Source organism: Nasonia vitripennis (assembly GCF_009193385.2).
Source record: "Nasonia vitripennis strain AsymCx chromosome 2 unlocalized genomic scaffold, Nvit_psr_1.1 chr2_random0003, whole genome shotgun sequence".
NCBI classification, from domain to species: domain Eukaryota; kingdom Metazoa; phylum Arthropoda; class Insecta; order Hymenoptera; family Pteromalidae; genus Nasonia; species Nasonia vitripennis.
The window spans coordinates 415,166-421,165 of NW_022279609.1; positions in this window are offsets into that span (position 1 = coordinate 415,166).

A 6,000-nucleotide genomic window follows, 5' to 3' on the forward strand; every position below is an offset into this window, starting at 1 on the left:
TATCTAATTTACTTTTTCTTCGAAGGATGATATTCGTGATTGGTAAAGTATAGGAGACTAAACATTATCTAACAAGTCACTTTAGACTACATCGATTTCCATATTGCCTCGATGTTGGTATTTAAAGGTGACGCATGCGCAACTATGTATATAAATAGCCATAACAGTGCTTTGACAGCTCAGTCTGTTTTTGCCCTTTGAAGCGCAGAGGTCGGTAAAACATGAAAACTATTTCAAAAGTATAATTTCAATATTTTCTAATTTACTTTTTCTTCGAAGGTTCATATTCGTGATTGGTAAATTATAGGAGACTAAGTTTCATCTAACAACTCATTTTAGACTACACTGATTTGAAAATTGCCTTGATGTATGAATATACAGTCTACGCATGCGCAACTATGTATATAAATAACCAGGACAGTGCTTTTATAGCTCAGTCTGTTTTTGCTATTTGAAGCGTAGAGGACGGTAAAACATGAAAACTATTTCAAAAGTATAATTGTAATATTATCTAATTTACTTTTTCTTCGAAGGATGATATTCGTGATTGGTAAAGTATAGGAGACTAAACATTATCTAACAAGTCACTTTAGACTACATCGATTTCCATATTGCCTCGATGTTGGTATTTAAAGGTGACGCATGCGCAACTATGTATATAAATGGGCAGGACAGGGCTTTTATAGCTCAGTCTGTTTTTACACTTTGAAGCGCAGAGGTCGTTAAAACATGAAAACCATTTCAAAAGTATAATTTTAATATTTTCTAATTTACTTTTTCTTCGAAGGATCATATTCGTGATTGGTTAATTATAGGAGACTAAGCTTCATCTAACAACTCATTTTAGACTACACTGATTTGAAAATTGCCTTGATGTATGAATATACAGTCTACGCATGCGCAACTATGTATATAAATAGCCAGGACAGTGCTTTTATAGCTCAGTCTGTTTTAGCCCTTTGAAGCGTAGAGGTCGTTAAAACATGAAAACTATTACAAAAGTATCATTGTAATATTATCTAATTTACTTTTACATCGGAGGATGATATTCGTGATTGGTAAAGTATAGGAGACTAAGCTTCATATAACAACTCATTTTAGACTACATCGATTTCAATATTGCTTCAATGTTGGTATTTACAGGCGACACATGCGCAACTATGTATATAAATAGCCATAACAGTGCTTTGACAGCTCATTCTGTTTTTGCCCTTTGAAGCGCAGAGGTCGGTAAAACATGAAAATGATTCTAAAGTATAATTGTAATATTATCTAATTTACTTTTACATCGGAGGATGATATTCGTGATTGGTTAATTATAGGAGACTAAGCTTCATCTAACAAGACACTTTAGACTACACTGATTTGCATATTGCCTTGATGTATGAATATACAGTCTACGCATGCGCAACTATGTATATAAATAGCCATAACAGTGCTTTGACAGCTCAGTCTGTTTTTGCCCTTTGAAGCGCAGAGGTCGGTAAAACATGAAAACTATTTCAAAAGTATAATTTCAATATTTTCTAATTTACTTTTTCTTCGAAGGTTCATATTCGTGATTGGTAAATTATAGGAGACTAAGCTTCATCTAACAACTCATTTTAGACTACACTGATTTGAAAATTGCCTTAATGTATGAATATACAGTCTACGCATGCGCAACTATGTATATAAATAGCCATAACAGTGCTTTGACAGCTCAGTCTGTTTTTGCCCTTTGAAGCGCAGAGGTCGGTAAAACATGAAAACTATTTCAAAAGTATAATTTCAATATTATCTAATTTACTTTTTCTTCGAAGGATGATATTCGTGATTGGTAAAGTATAGGAGACTAAACATTATCTAACAAGTCAATTTAGACTACATCGATTTCCATATTGCCTCGATGTTGGTATTTAAAGGTGACGCATGCGCAACTATGTATATAAATGGGCAGGACAGGGCTTTTATAGCTCAGTCTGTTTTTACACTTTGAAGCGCAGAGGTCGTTAAAACATGAAAACCATTTCAAAAGTATAATTTTAATATTTTCTAATTTACTTTTTCTTCGAAGGATCATATTCGTGATTGGTTAACTATAGGAGACTAACCATCATCTAACAATTCACTTTAGACTACATCGAGTTCCATATTGCTTCGATGTTGGTATATACAGGCGACGCATGCGAAACTATGTATATAAATAGCAAGGACAGTGCTTTTATTGCTCAGTCTGATTTAGCCCTTTGAAGCGTAGAGGACGGTAAAACATGACAACTATTTCAAAAGTATAATTGTAATATTATCTAATTTACTTTTACATCGGAGGATGATATTCGTGATTGGTAAAGTATAGGAGACTAACCATCATCTAACAAGTCATTTTAGACTACATCGATTTCCATATTGCTTCAATGTTGGTATTTACAGGCGACACATGCGCAACTATGTATATAAATAGCCATAACAGTGCTTTGACAGCTCATTCTGTTTTTGCCCTTTGAAGCGCAGAGGTCGGTAAAACATGAAAATGATTCTAAAGTATAATTGTAATATTATCTAATTTACTTTTACATCGGAGGATGATATTCGTGATTGGTTAATTATAGGAGACTAAGCTTCATCTAACAAGACACTTTAGACTACACTGATTTGCATATTGCCTTGATGTATGAATATACAGTCTACGCATGCGCAACTATGTATATAAATAGCCATAACAGTGCTTTGACAGCTCAGTCTGTTTTTGCCCTTTGAAGCGCAGAGGTCGGTAAAACATGAAAACTATTTCAAAAGTATAATTGTAATATTATCTAATTTACTTTTACATCGGAGGATGATATTCGTGATTGGTTAATTATAGGAGACTAAGCTTCATCTAACAACTCATTTTAGACTACACTGATTTGAAAATTGCCTTGATGTATGAATATACAGTCTACGCATGCGCAACTATGTATATAAATAGCCAGGACAGTGCTTTTATAGCTCAGTCTGTTTTAGCCCTTTGAAGCGTAGAGGTCGTTAAAACATGAAAACTATTACAAAAGTATCATTGTAATATTATCTAATTTACTTTTACATCGGAGGATGATATTCGTGATTGGTAAAGTATAGGAGACTAAGCTTCATATAACAACTCATTTTAGACTACATCGATTTCCATATTGCTTCAATGTTGGTATTTACAGGCGACACATGCGCAACTATGTATATAAATAGCCATAACAGTGCTTTGACAGCTCATTCTGTTTTTGCCCTTTGAAGCGCAGAGGTCGGTAAAACATGAAAATGATTCTAAAGTATAATTGTAATATTATCTAATTTACTTTTACATCGGAGGATGATATTCGTGATTGGTTAATTATAGGAGACTAAGCTTCATCTAACAAGACACTTTAGACTACACTGATTTGCATATTGCCTTGATGTATGAATATACAGTCTACGCATGCGCAACTATGTATATAAATAGCCATAACAGTGCTTTGACAGCTCAGTCTGTTTTTGCCCTTTGAAGCGCAGAGGTCGGTAAAACATGAAAACTATTTCAAAAGTATAATTTCAATATTATCTAATTTACTTTTTCTTCGAAGGATGATATTCGTGATTGGTAAAGTATAGGAGACTAAACATTATCTAACAAGTCACTTTAGACTACATCGATTTCCATATTGCCTCGATGTTGGTATTTAAAGGTGACGCATGCGCAACTATGTATATAAATGGGCAGGACAGGGCTTTTATAGCTCAGTCTGTTTTTACACTTTGAAGCGCAGAGGTCGTTAAAACATGAAAACCATTTCAAAAGTATAATTTTAATATTTTCTAATTTACTTTTTCTTCGAAGGATCATATTCGTGATTGGTTAACTATAGGAGACTAACCATCATCTAACAATTCACTTTAGACTACATCGAGTTCCATATTGCTTCGATGTTGGTATATACAGGCGACGCATGCGAAACTATGTATATAAATAGCAAGGACAGTGCTTTTATTGCTCAGTCTGATTTAGCCCTTTGAAGCGTAGAGGACGGTAAAACATGACAACTATTTCAAAAGTATAATTGTAATATTATCTAATTTACTTTTACATCGGAGGATGATATTCGTGATTGGTAAAGTATAGGAGACTAACCATCATCTAACAAGTCACTTTAGACTACATCGCGTTCCATATTGCTTCGATGTTGGTATATACAGGCGACGCATGCGAAACTTTGTATATAAATAGCAAGGACAGTGCTTTTATTGCTCAGTCTGATTTAGCCCTTTGAAGCGTAGAGGACGGCAAAACATGAAAATGATTCTAAAGTATAATTGTAATATTATCTAATTTACTTTTACATCGGAGGATGATATTCGTGATTGGTTAATTATAGGGGACTAAGCATTATCTAACAAGTCACTTTAGACTACATCGATTTCCATATTGATTCGATGTTGGTATATACAGGCGACGCACGCGCAACTATGTATATCAATAGCCAGGACAGTGCTTTTATAGCTCAGTCTGTTTTTGCTATTTGAAGCGTAGAGGACGGTAAAACATGAAAACTATTTCAAAAGTATAATTGTAATATTATCTAATTTACTTTTTCTTCGAAGGATGATATTCGTGATTGGTAAAGTATAGGAGACTAAACATTATCTAACAAGACACTTTAGACTACACTGATTTGCATATTGCCTTGATGTATGAATATACAGTCTACGCATGCGCAACTATGTATATAAATAGCCATAACAGTGCTTTGACAGCTCAGTCTGCTTTTGCCCTTTGAAGCGCAGAGGTCGGTAAAAGATGAAAACTATTTCAAAAGTATAATTGTAATATTATCTAATTTACTTTTACATCGGAGGATGATATTCGTGATTGGTAAAGTATAGGAGACTAAGCTTCATCTAACAACTCATTTTAGACTACATTGATTTCCATATTGCTTCAATGTTGGTATTTACAGGCGACACATGCGCAACTATGTATATAAATAGCCATAACAGTGCTTTGACAGCTCATTCTGTTTTTGCCCTTTGAAGCGCAGAGGTCGGTAAAACATGAAAATGATTCTAAAGTATAATTGTAATATTATCTAATTTACTTTTACATTGGAGGATGATATTCGTGATTGGTTAATTATAGGAGACTAAGCTTCATCTAACAAGACACTTTAGACTACACTGATTTGCATATTGCCTTGATGTATGAATATACAGTCTACGCATGCGCAACTATGTATATAAATAGCCATAACAGTGCTTTGACAGCTCAGTCTGTTTTTGCCCTTTGAAGCGCAGAGGTCGGTAAAACATGAAAATATTTCAAAAGTATGATTTCAATATTTTCTAATTTACTTTTTCTTTGAAGGTTCATATTCGTGATTGGTTAACTATAGGGGACTAAGCATTATCTAACAAGTCACTTTAGACTACATCGATTTCCATATTGATTCGATGTTGGTATATACAGGCGACGCACGCGCAACTATGTATATAAATAGCCAGGACAGTGCTTTTATAGCTCAGTCTGTTTTTGCTATTTGAAGCGTAGAGGACGGTAAAACATGAAAAATATTTCAAAAGTATAATTGTAATATTATCTAATTTACTTTTTCTTCGAAGGATGATATTCGTGATTGGTAAAGTATAGGAGACGAAACATTATCTAACAAGACACTTTAGACTACACTGATTTGCATATTGCCTTGATGTATGAATATACAGTCTACGCATGCGCAACTATGTATATAAATAGCCATAACAGTGCTTTGACAGCTCAGTCTGCTTTTGCCCTTTGAAGCGCAGAGGTCGGTAAAACATGAAAACTATTTCAAAAGTATAATTGTAATATTATCTAATTTACTTTTACATCGGAGGATGATATTCGTGATTGGTAAAGTATAGGAGACTAAGCTTCATCTAACAACTCATTTTAGACTACATCGATTTCCATATTGCTTCAATGTTGGTATTTACAGGCGACACATGCGCAACTATGTATATAAATAGCCATAA